Source organism: Stegodyphus dumicola, chromosome 7 (genome assembly GCF_044657685.1).
Source record: "Stegodyphus dumicola isolate Sdum_Otavi_A_Nest chromosome 7, ASM4465768v1".
NCBI lineage: Eukaryota > Metazoa > Arthropoda > Arachnida > Araneae > Eresidae > Stegodyphus > Stegodyphus dumicola.
Window position 1 is genome coordinate 50,251,167 of NC_140774.1, and position 17,959 is coordinate 50,269,125.

At 33.0% G+C, this 17,959-nt stretch overlaps 1 protein-coding gene across 2 annotated transcripts in view; it reads left to right on the forward strand.

The window, feature by feature from the left end:
* The window catches only part of LOC118195760 (TBC1 domain family member 31), a 202,753-nt gene that overhangs the window by 103,906 nt on the left and 80,888 nt on the right, over positions 1-17,959 (forward strand). The gene's annotated exons all lie outside the window — the stretch shown is intronic.

Consider the following 17,959-nt stretch of genomic DNA (forward strand, 5'->3'; position numbering starts at 1 on the left):
AAGTTCTATAAGGCAAAGTGCAAGAGAACTATCCGCAGAAGGGAAAGAATGCCTTTAAAGAGGACTTTGTAGAGAAAATAGCTCATATTTACATTATATATGGAGAAAAATGTAGCTTATCCATTTGTCAAGAGAAAAAACTAAAAAGATATAGAAAAGTGATTAATTTTGAAAGTAGCTCATAATGCATAACCGAGAATATAAAATTCATATATGTATGTATGTATATATATATATATATATATGCACAAATTTTTACAATAAATACTGTAACTAAAAATTTCCTAATTTATCAAATGTTTAGTTTTATCATTTAGCTATCCAAGCTGGATAATTGTTTAGTAATAAAAACATATAAACTGCAAAGTAAAATGCCAGATATTTCAGAAGTTTAAAAAATGTTTAATGATTACGAAAATTAATCATTTTGCAGTAAAGGAATAACTATAATTTTCAAGTGATTCTTGTTAATGATAATTTATAAACAGCTATTAGCCACCATAATATGTTATTTTGAATGTTGCTTCATAGCTCGTTGGATTAAAAAGTTGTGGAAACTTTATTAAAGAAATATCACAGATATCAAATACACAGGCATAAAATTTGTTATGAAAGTATATATTATTAAGAATTAATCACATATGCAGAATTAAAAAAAAAAAAAAAAAAAAAAAAACAAGCAAACAGAAGGATAGAATTTCCCATTTAACAATATTTTATCATCCTTGGTAAAGTGCCATGGTTGAAAATTAAGATCATCTTACTGCACAGTTCTTGCTCATATTGGTTAAGATTTTTTGACTGTAATAAGAATCTGCAACTGATGTGTCTAGGAGAGCCTCCCAGAGCAACATACCACATATTCTGATGAAGCCTTCCTTTTCTTATAGCATCATGATGCCTATATCTGTGTATAGAGATAACGATGGAATCGAACATTAAAATGAATCGAAGATTGGAATCAGTGTTCTTCATTATCATATTAGCCCAGCCCTCGGTGCCTTGTGGTGTACATCTTATTCACTTTTAATCCACATCTGGTGTATCTGGTACTAATATCTGGTACTTCGACTAGCCAAATTTAATTTTTGAGATTTTAATGCCTACGACTCTGCCATATCTTTGGAATCTCTGCTGTTCTATCTTTCAACAGGACAATGCAAGACTGCTTGTTATCCGCCTTGTCTTATGTTTCTTTGATACACAAGGTGTTCCAATCCTGCCTTAGTCAACACATTCTATAGATCTCTCCTGAGACAATCTAATTAATGTTTGCATAGAGAATGGCACAGTAACTTCTGCTAGCCACCATGACAAAAGGATTTTAGCTTAGACTGTAATAACCTATAACTACCTACGAAGTCTGTTAGCTCCATTCTCTGCCATATAACAGATGCTGTTTTTGCAGATGTCCTCAAAATTACCTGAAATTTCAATTATTTCATCCTTCTATTGTAATGTATTTGCACAAGATAAATGTGATTCTGCTAACTTCTTTTCTTCGTGGTGTAGCATTTTAACAGCCAACAATGTACTTATGGTGTTTTTAACCACACATTTATTCACACTATGTACAGCGTAATTTTATAATTTCAAAGATAAATTATCTTCTGCCACAAAATTGAAAAAAGTCTTAAAATTGGTATTTTGTCAAGAAAGGACATCTGCTAGTAGCATAACTGCCATGAAATATGCTCCAGCATATGCTGGTTGAAATATAAAATCTAGGAGTTTCTGGAAGGTTTTTGTGTTACGTAGTGTTTCAAGAGAACTCTGAACTGATTCAAATTCACTTTAAAATGCATGATTTAGGTCAATGACTATTTATAATGTGGTTCTGATGTAATACGTAATTAGATATTCTAAATTTTATGTTCTTTGCCTAACTTCATTTTGCAATTTTCTTACACTTTATATTGAAGTCACTAAAATCCTGAGTAAATAATTTCTTATTTATCAAAGTACTTTTAAATACAATGAAAATAAAACTAATAATTAATTGTAGAATCATTAGGTTCATTCAAACTAGGACCTCCCGAATGCACGTCGAGTATGCATTCAGTTACACCACATAGGCATGTGAAAAGGAGGGAGAAAATACCTTATATATTCTCCCCTTTTATAGAGTGACTTGGTATTAGGGGACCCAATCCCCAAATTCTGATGGTGACAAATTATTGTTTGCCACCTTTTTGTTCAAAGGCCATTTATAGAGTCTTTTAGACTTTTTCAATGTCAGGAAACAAGAAATCCACAATGCCATCGCCGGGATTTTAACTTCAGACTTTCCGAATATGCATTGAGCCTCCTTTCAGTTATACCATGAACCCTCCAATCTTATCTCAGTCAAAAATAAATCAAACTGTATTTTATATATTATATATCTGGTAGTTTTTATAAAAATTTCCACCCTTAGTCCAATTACACTATATATTATATACTTAATGACTGAAGAGTCATCATCTGTAGCTCTCTGTGGTGAGTTTGCTACATTTTAAATATAACTATTATCATAAGTAATAATCAGTTAAGATAATTTCTGAAACATGCCTAAAGTTGTTTCCTGAAACGTGTGCCTCATTTTCAGTTGTTATCTTGATATATGACTATATGAATGCCATATTAATGTCTATATGAATGTGGAGTAACTCAAATATCCTAGACTCAATTTAAAGTCAATATGCACAGAATTTTAAATTGTCAAAGGAGAAATTCCCAAAATACAGAGTAACCCTGTGGCATTCTGCATGTTCTATAGGAAAAAACTTACAGAAAATTCTTTGTAGAGTATACTACTGTGTACTGCTTCATGTCTTCACAGTTATATAGGGTGATTTTAAAACATCTTGTAAAAACTGTAAAAGCAGGTAGACTACACTGAAATAAGCAGATTTTCTGATAAAATATCTGTGAAGTAACATGTTTAAGTGCTGGTATGTAGATTTCATTAAACTATCATCAACTGAACCATTGCTACATAAATAAGTAGAAAGTTGTTCCTTTGAGACCTTAAATCCTGCAGTTGATCTGTCATTTCAAGACAGATATGTCATACGTGGCATTTCTTTCTTTCTTTCTTTCTTTCTTTTTTTTTTTTTCTTTAAATCTAGAACAGATCTGTCTTGTCACTTGATCCAGGGTATAAGAACCTTCACCAGTTATTTTGAAGAACTTTCTCATCAGCTGAGGCCGTTTCTCTTGTTACTTTAACATTATCTAAGGAATTATTTTCCTTACATACCATCAAAATAACAGTCTTTCTAAATTTCTCGAACCAACCTTTGCTTCGTGAAATCTCTGTTGTTTGATTTGAAGTTGATAGTTGTTTGGCTTTGATGCTGTTAAAAATTATCATTGTCTTATTCCTTATGATGTTACTGTCTGTAGACATTTGCTTTTGAATGTTAGCTTTTATCTAAAAAGCATTTCCCATTAACTCCATATCTGTATCTTTGACGTAGTAAAGTTGAAGTAGGTTTTAAATTTACAGAAGATCCAGCTGCTACAATCAATGTAATATTTTCAACTTTTTTTTTTTTTTTTTTTTTTTTTTTTCCGGGGTAGTTATAACTCTCACTTCATTTAATTGAAAATGTCTTGCCACTAAAGTTGAACCTTCTTCTTTTTTATCTTTCTGATATTCCAATCTTTATTTCCAAAGTAATTGTGTTTTCTTCAAGCTTTGTTTTCTAGGAGCCATTATAAAGACTAAATTGATGCAAACAAACACCTGAAAAGAATTTACAAAATATGAGAATAGAAATTCGTATTTTGTTATGTTTATAAAATTTAGAGAATTTATGTTGCTATGCTCTTGAACCTGGAAGCCTACTAAGGCTGGGAGCATAGAGCATGGTGTAAAAATACATACGTATATACCATGAATGACATAATTGCTTCATATATAAGCTGTATGTATACATATTTCAAAGTTATGCTGTATGCACACAGATTAGAATAATAATGAGTCAAATTTCCAATCCTGCAGAACTGAATTTTCTTGCTCTCCTACATTTACGAATATGATTCACCACATAAATATATCTTTCTTTTCTTTTCTGTCTTGTTTTGTTTGTTTGTTTTAGCTTCTGTTTATCCCAAAGGAGCATTAACTGAGAAGTGCTAATAGTCTCGAAATGAGATTTTGCATTAAATCACTGTAAAAGGCTGTATCACTTTCCAGATTGTTTCCACCAAATATTACCGTCCTGTATTATTTTAAAAGAAATTAAATAAAGGAGAATATGCATGGCTATAGGTATGTTTCTCACAGTGTGAAAAAAACGACGGTACCTAGAGTCATCAAATTTTGAATAACGTAATCCTGCACCGAACATGAGCACCTGGAATCCCAAATCTTGAATTTTGAATTTGTTTTATTTTCTATTTCACATTTTGTAAAACTTTAACGAATTTCTGATTAACAAACTCAATGATTGCATAGTGAGCAATGGCAACACTGTACAGAAAAAGAACATTTTTATCTCCAGTGTGCAAGTCTGTCTATTGGAAATTCTAAAGACATGCTGTTTTTAAATATTTTGTGATATTGCTGTTGAATTGAATTTTATGTAGTTTAAGTGCAAAGACATGATATTTAATAAGAAAAGGTTACACACACAAAACGTTAAAAAAAGGTGTCTTTGGACATAATATAAAATTTGAAAGCTTTCAGGTTTTTAGCCAAAGGGTTATTAATTTCGTTTTGGCATTTTGCATTGAAAACTTTAAATGCCCATTTCACTTTTCCAATTGTTGCCACCAAATATTATCGCTCTGTGTTATATTTAAAGAAATTAAATAATGAAGAATCGTCACAAGTGTATGTATGTTTCTCGCATTGTAATAAAACAAAGGTACACTGCTTAAAAAAAAGGGGGGACAGTTCTATATTTCGCGTTCTACTGGGCTGATTCACGAAATTCAAATTGCGTTCTTCATGTCTCGAAAGCACGACTTAAGATTTATATTAGATTTATATAAAGCAGTCTTCTAACATAGGTATTCTAACACGAAATCGAACTTTTTCTGAAATAACATACCAATTTTTTTACATATTTCGATTATATGACTCAAATTATGCCTAAATATTAAATTTTGTAAAATTTGGTGCGAAATTTAAGGAGAAATTCAACAATTTATTTTGCCGGTTTTTATTCAGTTTGTGCCAAAATTAGTTCACTTGGCGAACTACTTAATATGTGGCAACCTATTTTCATTTCCATTTTTACATAGTGCATGCGAAGGAAAAAAGACTCAAGTGTTCCTTCTTTCAAATAATGTTCTTTATATTATGTTTTTAATTATAATTGTTATTAATTTTAAGCAATTTTTTTCCTCTTTCGAATTTCATTTTAATTGTTTATGTTGCATAGTTTCTTTCGAATAACTATTTTAAAAATTTCTATTTACTCATTCAAAATGCGTAGTTTAAATCAAAGGTGCATCGTTTATTTATTTATTTATTTTTTCCAAATAGTTTTCTTTATACTATATTTTTAGTCATAGTTACTATTTTAGGTAATTTTTAAATTTTTAGACTTTTATTTTAATTGTTAGTGTTGTATTGTCTCTTCAGATAATTATCTAAAAATTTCCTATTTATTAATTTGAAATGAGCATTTTAAATACATTTATTATTATAAATTTTCGAGAATTGGATTTTATTTATTTGAATTGCATTTCTTTCAGAAGAATACTTTGTAACCCCGACTACAATGCATTTAAAAACTGCATATATTAAAAGAGAAAATACAGTAAAGCACACTTAACACGCCTTTCAATGTTCCATTCAGAAAAGATATATAAATAAGAGAGATGTATAACCGGCATTTTAACTTAGGATGACTTGCATGCACTGCTTTAAACAGTTTCTCTTCAGGCAATCTGCAAGTATATTAAAAAGCATCCAGTTTTTCGAAACATCTTGGTATTTCTGATAATCATTTTAAATAAAGTTATCGCCTTCCATTTCATAAAGGATAACAAACGGCCGAGCGGTAAAGTCACTGAACACTGGTAGTTCACTCCGGGGTTCGAATCCCGGTAAACGGGCTGGTTGCATGGGCGTTTTCATGGATTTTCTCATGTATAACGTGTATGTCAGCTGGTTTCCCTTAGAAAGTTCGTCACGAAGGCATCCTTCCTTTTAGGCGGATAGCCCTGCTTTGCCGTAACTTAATAATCCAATTCAATCCATTTTATCAGTATTTAAGTCAGAGCCTTTATTAATCTTTAGAGGTTAGCATTTTGAAAGTATTAGATGAACGGAAAGGCTGGTTTCATAAAGAGGTTTTGGTTTATTTAATTATGGCAAAGCACACTAGGGCTATCTGCCTAAGGGAAGGGATGCCTTCGTGAAGGACTTTCTAAGGGAGAGTGGTTCATGTACACGTTGCACATGAGAAAAACCACAAAAACGCCCATGCAGCCAACCCGTTCGCGGGATTCGAACCTCGGACCGAACTACCAGTCTAAAAACGAACCATATAGTCTAAAACCAGTCGCTCTTCACTTTAATGTGCAATGATATCGTTTTTGTCTTTTCTGTTAACATGAGCTGAATTGATGGTATTTGCTGGGGTACACGTCCAAGTGTTTTCTCTTTGAACACCTAAATTCTTTAAAGTATCCTGAAAGTATATTCAAAAGCGTCCAACTTTTTGAAACATCTTTGGGGGGAAAGAGTTCAAAAACTCGCCACCAGGGGAAAAATGGCACTGTATGCGATATTGTTAAATGAAATAAGACATGAAAACATCGATTTAAAATGTGTTTAATCGTTTCCGAAACGTGTTGCAAAGCATGTTCAAAGTAGCCTCCAGCATTTTGCGAAAGCAAGTTAAATCCTGTTACCACATTCTCAATAGCAGCTCTTAGCATATCAGGAGGAATGTTACTAACATGTCGGTGTATTACATTTTTCATTTCTGCCAAATAGTTTAGATTTGGCAGAAAGATTATTTTAGGTATAGTTTTGATAAAAAAAACTTTCCTAATATTCCTAATCTTGATGTTCTCCCAGAACTTTCGTCTGACCATCTACAAAAGTTAATTGGTATATGGTTACCGAACAGCTAAATTCTGTAAACTGCAGAGCCACACTTCGTTATGACTGCGATATTGAGCTGGAAATCACCAGATTAAACTCCAAAATTCAAAACGCTATCAATAATGCTACCTATACAGTCAAGAATAAAAATCAATATAACATCCCAGAAGAAATTAAATCCCTTATACAAGAAAGAAATAGACTTCGAAAAAGATGGCATATTATTCGCAATCCTACTGAAAAACGTCATATTAATTATTTAAACTGAAAAATAAAAGAAGACATCGCCACCCATCGATCAAATTCGTGGGAAAATTTCCTAGAAAACATGGATCTTACCCATACTCTGTTTGGAAAGTATCTAAATCACTCAGAAATGTTTCACCAAATCAAATTCACCCCCTGTATCACATGGGTAAATTTCACCACTTCGAAGACTCCATTGCTGAAATTCATGCAAAAGAATTAGAAAATATTTTTAAACAACATGAAAATAATAATTCTGATCACGAAAAAGATATTAATTGCTCTGTTAATAGCATCCTCAACAGTCCCAGCATTATTTTTTTTACGCCTGCATCTCCAAACGAAGTTAAGCAAATTATTAAAAAAATTAAAGAAGCGCAAAGCTAAAGGATATGACATGATTTCTAATGAAGCGTTGCAAGCTTTACCTAGAAGATGCATAGTCTTAATTACAAATATTTTTAGTGCTTGTATTAGACTCAGCTACTTTCGATCGCATTGGAAACACTCGATCATTGTTACCATCTCGAAACCAGGAAAAGATCCAAAGCTAGCAAAAAATTAAAGACTCATGAGTCTTCTGCCAGCGCTTGGAAAAGTTTTCGAACAAGTACTTAGTGCTCGGCTCACCAATCATCTAGAACGCCTTAATCTAATAGACAAGCATTAATTTGGATTCCGCAAAGGCCACAATACCACCCATCAAATATTAAATTTAGTTGAATTTATTGTCAAGCTTATGCATTCTTATTTTAAACATCGTACTTTTCAAGTGCGCTGTGTGTTTTGAAGAGATGCGCTGTGCAAAATTTACAATGGAGTAGCTCAAGGCAGCGTTTTAGGACCGAAGCTTTTTATAATATTCATAAATGATATGCCTCTACCTTTTCATTCTAATATACTCAAATATGCCGACGACACAGTCATCCTCACCAGTTCACGAAGTCCAAGTAATTCTTTAGAGAAACTTCAGCTCCAAGTCAACATTATTAACAAATTTTGTCAAAATTGGAAAATCAAACTAAATACTGATAAATGCTGCGTAGTTCTCTTCCGTAGATACAGGAAAAATATCCGACTCAATAACCAAGATATTCCTGTTGCCTACTCCTATAAATACTTAGGTGTCTATATTGACAAAACTCTAAATTTCAAAGATCATATTCAATATGTTACAAATAAGGCTAACGCTGCTTTCATTGCTCTCTACTCATTAATTGGAAGAAACTCTAAGTTAAACCTCCGTACCAAGAAAAATATCTACATCTCACTTATTCGCCCAATAATCCTCTATGCAGTTCCAGCCTGGGCTACTGCCCGAAAAATAGACAGACAAAAATTAAATGTTCTTCAAAACCAAATCTTACGTAGCATAGTGAACGCACCCTGCTTCGTGCGAAATTCTCAAATGACCTGGATATCAAACCAATTCACGACCAAATCCTAATTTTTGCACACAACTTCTTTGAAGATATGAGAAATTCTCCCTATGATGCTATTAAATCGCTTACAGACTATTATGACCCCAGGGCTAAAGGGCTAGTTCATCAGCTTCTCGCGGCTGAAACCGAAAGAAGAGACTGATGACGTAGTTGGGTTCGCTTGGTCAGTTCTGCTGTTCAGTTTCTTAAGCATTTGCTTGAGAATCAAAACGCTTTGAAAAATAGTTTAATAACCAGTATGAGCCGAGATTTTAGCTCATGAAATTGCAATATACATGCATTTATATATGAACTAGAAATGTATTTACGTTAAACTCTAATATGCGTAAAACGTAAGTAAAACATGCATAAACATAACTATTTTTTAATTAACACATATGCGTAAACATAACTAATTTTTTAGGTCGAATGTACCCTAAATGTAGTAATTCTTTTTCATAATCATCTTTTTAAATATATGTAAATAATAACCCACCGATAACATACGTAAATTTCTACATTTACGAAGAATTCTTTTTGTGTTAAAATATAAGTTAGTCGCAAAGTAATTTGCATTATAGAAATATTAAATAAAAATATGCAAATACATTTTGAGAATACATGCTAAAGACATTACACATCTATCTAATTAAAAATTAGTTAATGCTAATAATAGATTTTATAACACATTAAAACGAAACAAATTTCACTTCTTCCATTTTTGCTTTTCAATTAGCGTTGATAATGAGTAGTAGAATTTTGTAAGCTTTTGCAATGTCTATTATGAAAGCATTATTATGGAATATCAGTATTAGTATTATTATTTAACGTCAATTACTCAAAAAATAATGAAAATATTTTAAAATAGTATTTATATATTTTGGAATAATAGCATGTATTCTTACATTTTAAAAGTATATGCTCTGATACTAATTTATGTTTATTCAGAATTTCATGGTTTATTTTATATAGTAAAATTTAGCAGTCTAAATTAGTATATAATAAATATAATATTTTATATAGTAGTCCAAATAATTAACTGAAACGTGCATAAATTAGGTCACAAATTAAGTGAATAATAAAGTAATGATTCAAATTATTATTTTTGGTAGGAATAATATGAATCAACTTACATGATTTTTTTCCTATATAGTTTGGTTCGATAATCCTCTATTACTCTTTATCCATATATTTGCTTTCTGGTCAGCTTTTCTTGCCGATACAAGGGTTGCATTCCTATTCAAGTGCCGAACCCTTATAAATGTTCGTAAACGGCAAAATAAACGAATTGCACTCTTATTCACGGAGGGAAAACGTTTCTCAAGTTCAGAAATGAGATTCTGAATTACACCTCTACCTTTTCGAAAAGAACGGAAAGCATTTTCCATTTTCATCATCGTTTCCATCCAAACTGGTGATGGTACAGTTAATCCTCCTTTAGATAATAAAAATATCCAATTTGAGTCGTTAGGAATATCTACGAATTTTTTTGATGTTTCACCCAAAGTAGGATCTTTATCTTTCACACGATATGCAATATAACCTGCCACATAAGCGAGCGATTCTTGTTCATATGCAGATATATCTTTCGTTGAATCATAAATTTCGGTTTCCCAAGGAAGTGACGTACATTCATCATAGATGTCTTCGTAATTAATTAAATCATCTTCGTATAAGGAAGACTCAAACATTTGTGCCTTTTCATTTGAAGAAAAAGCTGTTTCCAACAGCTCTTTTGTCAAATATGCTTCAACTTTCTTCATATCTTCACAGTCATTAGCATTTGTCTTTAACGACAATTTAGGCAATTTGTTTGCCAATAGCAACCTTTTCAGACGAATTATTACGTCTGATGGAGACGGATGGTCATTAAAACGACCTAGACCCCGAATCTGGCTGAACAAGCTTTCTAATACATCTTGAGTCAGTCTTGATGTTAAAATATATTTCACATTTATAGATTTTACGTCGTCAAATAAACCGAAAAGCGAATTTATCGATATGATAATACCTTTCTGAAAAGGTAGCATTGTCTTATTTCCGCATACTCTGAGATCAAAAATCATTTGCTTAATCTCATTTAATTTTTCTTTTTGTACTTCATAATAGCTTTCTAGGCCGAAAGCAGCTTTTAAAGGCTTATTGCTAGGGGGTAATGGTACACTACTATTCATAATGTCAAAAAAATCATTAACCATTGAAAAAAAATTACTTGTTGCAGCATTACCAGTCAAATGCATAATTGCTTTAGCCGTTGTGGAGGAAAATAATGCTTTTGCTGGTGCTACTTTCTGTCTCTCGTTGCCTTTTACAGATAAAAATTGAGGTTTCAGTTTATAGCACAGTTTTGTTTATAACTGTACCATTTCCGAGCATAAAACCTTTATCAAGAAAATGGTTTCTCAAAAGCTTTATGCAATGCGGCATATCAGCGAAAACCCATATTTTGGTGCTGAACTTGGGACTGTAAAAGAAAAATTTATCTGTTGAAATTTGTAATTCTTTCCAAAGGGTCTGACTACCTCCCATGTCAGATACAATTGCTTTGACTCGAAGCCCAGACGATTCAAGTGCAAACAAAATGGAAGACAGAAGATTTTCCTTCATTTGACGATCAAAATCAAAATAAATGGGCTGTTTCCATTGCGAAATGAGTCCTCGAACCAATACAAATTGAGTCTTTTTAAAAGGACCTAATATCTGATCCAATTTTGAATCATAACAGAGTCTTGAATCTATATGAATTTCATCGAAACTTAATACGCATAATCTTTCTTCGTCAGTTGCATTTTGGCAAGTTTTTTTAATCAATAACAGTACATCATTTAAAATTCCAGGAATGCAACTGAATCTTGAGCACCATCTTTTCAGTGTACTTGCACTTGGAAGCGGAATACCCGTTTTTTCTTTCCAGAAGTCGTATGACTTTACGGATAACGATCTGATTACTATAACGATCTGCTTTTTGAAATGTCGTCTGGTGACCATTTAATTCGCTTTTTTTTTTTTTTTTTTTTTTCCATTAATGCATTTATTTAAGTTTCGGTAAATATGTTTTGAATATACGTTTTCGTTTTTCTTAGTTTTTCATTTTCTTGATTCACTTTTTTAATGTCTTTCCTCAGTTTCTGAACTTCTTCTAATATTAGTTTTCTATTCCTTTTAAATCTTTTTCTTTGCTGGGAGATAGTTTTTAAATGCTGCTTTCTCTCAGTCTGTAAAACAGAAACCTTATTCTCAAGAGCTGATAATTTTGTGATTAAATCATTCACATTTTTCTGGAGGTTGGAACAGTTACAACATTGCTGAGTAATATTATTTTCAGTGAGCTCCTCATAGCTATTACTGTTATCGTTTTGAAGTTCCAGACATGCCTTTTTAGGACTTAAATTCTGAATTCTTTCAAATGCACTTTGTAAATTATTTCTTTTTTGTTGCCTTTGCTGCCTTGGTGTATTCTGATAAATAACCAAGTCAGGAATACAAGCAGTTGGAATAGCAGTTGACTTCAGTATCTTTTTTGTCCGTAATCCTAGCAACCTATTTTTCATATCATCCTCATAATCAGATTCAGTGAAGTGAATGCTGCATATTCGAGCACTCTTTGTGTTAACAATATCCGCTCTTCGACACCTATGCAACCATTCTTTCGTTAACTGAATATTTTTGTACGGAAATCTATGAAATACCACGCTATTTTTATTTAATATTTCTATAATGCAAATTACTTTGCGACTAACTTATATTTTAACGCAAAAAGGATTCTTCGTAAATGTAGAAATTTACGTATGTTATCGGTGGGTTATTATTTACATATACTTAAAAAGATGATTATGAAAAAGAATTACTACATTTAGGGTACACTCGACCTAAAAAATTAGTTATGTTTACACATATGTGTTAATTAAAAAATAGTTATGTTTATGCATGTTTTACTTACGTTTTACGCATATTAGAGTTTAACGTAAATACATTTCTAGTTCATATATAAATGCATGTATATTGCAATTTCATGAGCTAAAATCTCGGCTCATACTGGTTATTAAACTATTTTTCAAAGCGTTTTGATTCTCAAGCAAATGCTTAAGAAACTGAACAGCAGAACTGACCAAGCGAACCCAACTACGTCATCAGTCTCTTCTTTCGGTTTCAGCCGCGAGAAGCTGATGAACTAGCCCTTTAGCCCTGGGTTCGTGTCGGCATTGTTCTTCTCAAAGGGATGACCCAGCCCTTCTCTTTCTTTAGCCCTGCTATGACCTTACTATTGAGCACGTAGTGAAAAGACTTTGAACGATCCACCACAATTCTAAGTGGTGGTAGCGTATATAATGTTAAAAAAAAAAAAAAAAAAAAATAGTTTTTAGAAAGATGAACTTTGCAAAGTTAGGACTTTATTTTTCATCGATGAATTCTTAGTTTTACTACTTATTTAACCAAGATTTTTACTATTTCGCATCGTGTGTTTTAAAATCAAAGTTCGTGGTAACACCAAGTGCTTACTCTCACTCGTTAGCCCTAGTGAGCTACATGACCTCATTTTCGCCTTTTACAGTTTCCTATTCATTTAATGATTATATTGCAAGTTTAGAAGATTTTCAAGTGTTTCAAAAGATATAGGACTTTTAAATTCACAGATAGATGTTGCTTTTACTATGTTTGAACTTTATTTATTTATAAAAACTACAAAAAACTTCATTTTTCGAACTCTGACTCCTTGACTAATCTAAATGCCGGACGCTGATCACGTGTTTCTGCTCTTCTAGACTCACCCAGAAGTTTAGACTTTCATTTCGCCTCTCGCCGCCATTCACATATAATCACCCATACTACGCCATGATATGCAATTTAGCAAAACTTAATTATGAGTTCTCTCATTTATTGATCTCGCCTTCGGGCGCGGTGTATTTTTAAATACACCTCTTAAATTTTTAACTGTATGGCCTATGGTATAATGATAATATACTGGTAAGAGTTCCTAATAGCTAAAGCCAGCAGTAAAGATATGATCCAAGATCGATTTTTTTTTGCTGCTGAAGCGGATCCTGGGTTGCTGTCGTCTCTTCTTGATGTTCACGATAAGTGTGTTTACATTATTCTTTTCGCCATTAGGTTAAAAGTTAGAATTCATGCATATCATGGACAAAGAGCCGATCGAAAACCGTATCAAATCTGTGTGTAATCACAGAAATCTGGAAGTTACCAGCTAAGAAAAGCTTAGGCAACTTATGCTTTCTGAGTTTCATGCTTATCAAAATTCATTTAATTCAAATAATGCGACTGAATTTCACTTAGCTCACGTCAACGCTATGGAAAAGGATATACAAATCTTAGAATTATATATACATTAATGAAATTAAACAAAAAGAAACCCTAAATAATCCAACACAGGAAACAAGTCAATCTGATATTACTGCTAGTCAAAAATCTAGAATCAAAAAGAAAACCACAATAGATAAAGAAGGATACATAACTCCTAGAATAACTCATAAGAGAACTCTATCAAATTCCAAAATAGAAGAACCAGCTCAAAAAAATAAATTCGAGGAATTAAACCCTGAAGACAATATGGAAGCAGAGGAAGGTGAATTTATTACACCCAACAAAAAAGCAGGACACATTCCCCCTATAGTCTTAGTAATTCAGTAATATTAATAGCCTTAGTAAATAGTAATATTTTTCTATGCAAATATTTCTAATTTTACATTAATCAAGATTGCATATGATATTATTTATTTCCACTTCAATTCTTACCGTCAGCTCTAGTAGAAGTTACAAATCAATTATATTTAATTAAGGAATGACCATCTAAGTTTAGAAACAGCGTACCGTAACAGCAATTCAATTATTGGCGCCGTATCTTTCATGTTACTCCTGATTGGCAAGCTAACATGATTTTTAATGAGTATTCGGGTTTTGCTAATAACTTCACTTGGAAATCGCGCTTAAACTAGGTGAGTTGGTTATTTGAACATAGAAAGAACATGGGAGCTATTTGGTTAAGATGCTTTCATAGAGGACCTTTGTAAAGAGAACCTAGAAAACTATGAAAAACAACCATGCAGCTTGGATTAGACTTCGCAAGAAACAATTAGTATTTAACAATCTTCAAATGCTAGGCAACTGGTAAGGCTCCAATTAAATCTCCAATTTAATATTTTACTTGTAAATATTTAAAATATTGTTGTATTCTTAGACACAAAAAGCAGAATTTAAGTTTTGTTAACTCGTTAGTAAACTACCGAGCCTTAGTGCAAATGAATATTCAATTTCTTTTGCAATAATTGTATTCACTTAATATTCTTGGAATATGAGCTAAAGAAGGAATATTCTCGGAAGATTAAAGAAGTGTTTAAATCCAGTGATATTAGGTTTGTCTTGCAAGCACAGGTTTCAAAAAGATTCTGCAATTGCCCGAGTAGTTGACTTGTAAATGGCTGTGAATTAAGCAGATGACTTTTAATCTTACGTTTTTCAGTCAGAAAACGTATTCCAAATGTTTTGTACTGCATGACAATGCATCTTTTCATTATTCAATAACCAATTGGAGAACCGCTTGCATTCCGAAAATAAATATGTGTACTCAATGATCCTGCATATTCTTCAAATTCTTCTTGTGATTTTTTTCTCTCCCAAAAACTAAAGTTTTATCTCAAAGGAAAGTTTTTTGACATTGAAGAGACAAAAGGAGTATGACATCTACTTTTAGAGGCATGTCAAAAACAGATCTCTACAAACCTTCTCTTCCATTACATGTTATGCATTCAGACAAAAAGTTGCATCAGCGTAAGTTCTATGATCTATTTTTATTACACTCTGATTACTTTATTAACATACAGTGAATATATACTAAACCTTTTACTTCAGCTTCAGTAATTCGGAATTATTGATGGAACTGTTATCGGAACTAGGACTCAGAAGAGAAGTCAAATTGAATGTATCGATAATCTAATAAGTTCAAGGTCGAATTTTTAATATTTTATTTTCGGAGGGAGGGGAAATTTTTTTTCAGTTTTGGTCCATTATCCTAAGTATATTTGCTTCGATTCTTTATTTTTTCCATAAAATCGAAAATCTTACACCTGGTATAGGCATACCTTCAAATTAAAATTTAATAATATACAGGGTGGTTATAATTAAAGTTCCACTTTGAAATGGTCATAAAAGGAAAACTACTGGATCAAATGTTATCAAACTTGGTAACCGTGTAAAGGAGGTCATAGGAATTTATTTTCCGCGAAAAAAAGAAAGTTCGAAACCTCAACACCAAGGGGAAAATGCCGCTGTATGCAATATTGTTAAACGAAATATGGGTCGGAATCTAACTTAACCTTTTGTTACACGGGTTTAATATGTTGTATACCCTTAAGAAACTTTGAAGTAAGCAAATTATCATTTAAAGGCGTTAAAGTCGATGAAAGTCGAGTGCGCCATCCGTGTAAGGGAGAAATTCGTCCGTGAAAATCACGAATTAGCGATTAGAAAATGTGAGATCGCAAATCACTCGCATAAGTGCGTACGATCTGGAAATCGTTTTCTTACAGATCGCTAGTTCGTAATTTTTGAAGCCCCCTAAAACATGAAGATACTGATTCAAAACGCTTTTAATCGATTTGGGCCAAAGAAATTCCTCATGTTATCTACCTAGTTCGCGGATGTCTGCAGTTAGGGTATGTATGAATTTCGGGATTCAACCTCTGTGACTTATGGCTATGGGGGTTATCTCAAAAGCACTGTTTATGGTGATAATCTAAACAATTTGGCAGAAATGAAAAATGTGATACACCGGCATGTCCGTAACATTCCTCCTGATATGCTAAGAGCATTCTCCTACTGCATTCCATTGCATAGCAGTCATTCCACACCGTTTGGAGTGGAATGACAGCTAGTTTCATAACTGAACCATTTTTCTCTGAAGAGCAGTCGACAGGTGGACCACTGTGATTGCAGCTCGTTTAGAGTCAGTGTGTTAAAATGTTTCGTGATACATGAACTGCAGTAACGTGGCATTTTAGATACTAGGATTTTTACGCAGGGCTGGGCCCCACCTCAGATGTGTCGCACAGTTACTTAGGCAACATTTCATGAATGAACGTCTTAGAAGCCGACACTTCCCATCTTCCCACCAGACCTCAACCTCTGTGAATTTTAGCTATGGGGTTATCTCAAAAGCACTGTTTATGGTGATAATCTAAACAATTTGGCAGAAATGAAAAATGTGATACACCGACATGTCCGTAACATTCCTCCTGATTTGCTAAGAGCTGCTGTTGAGAATGTGGTAACAGGATTTAACTTGCTTTCGGAAAATGCTGGTGGCTACTTTGAACATGCTTTGTAACACGTTTCGGAAACGATTAAGCACATTTTAAAGCGATGTTTTCATGTCTTATTTCATTTAACAATATCGCATACAGTGTCATTTTTCCCCTGGTGGCGAGTTTTTGAATTCTTCCCCTTCCCAAAGATGTTTCAAAAAGTTGGACGCTTTTGAATATACTTTCAGAATACTTTAAAGAATTTAGGTGTTCAAAGAGAAAACACTTGGACATGTACCCCAGCAAATACCATCAATTCAGCTCATGTTAACAGAAAAGACAAAAACGATATCATTGCACATTAAAGTGAAGAGCGACTGGTTTTAGACTATATGGTTCGTTTTTAGACTGGTAGTTTGGTCCGAGGTTCGAATCCCGCGAACGGGTTGGCTGCATGAGCGTTTTCGTGGTTTTTCCCATGTGCAACGTGTACATGAACCAGTCCTCCACGAAGGCAATCCTCCCCTTAGGCAGATAGCCCTGATGTGCTTTGCCATAATTAAATAAACCAAAACCTCTTTATGAAACCAGCCTTTCCGTTCATCTAATACTTTCAAAATGCTAATCTCTAAAGATTAATAAAGGCTCTGACTTCAGTACTGATGAAATGGATTGAACTGGATTACGGCAAAGCAGGGCTATCCGCCTAAAAGGAAGGATGCCTTCGCGAAGAACTTTCTAAGGTAAACCAGCTGGCATACACGTTATACATGAGAAAATCCATGCAACCAGCCCGTCTGCCGAGATTCGAACCCCGGAGTGAACTACCAGTGTTCAGTGACTTTACCGCTCGGCCGTTTGTTATCCTTTATGAAATGGAAGGCGATAACTTTATTTAAAATGATTATCAGAAATACCAAGATGTTTCGAAAAACTGGATGCTTTTTAATATACTTGCAGATTGCCTGAAGAAAAACTGTTTAAAG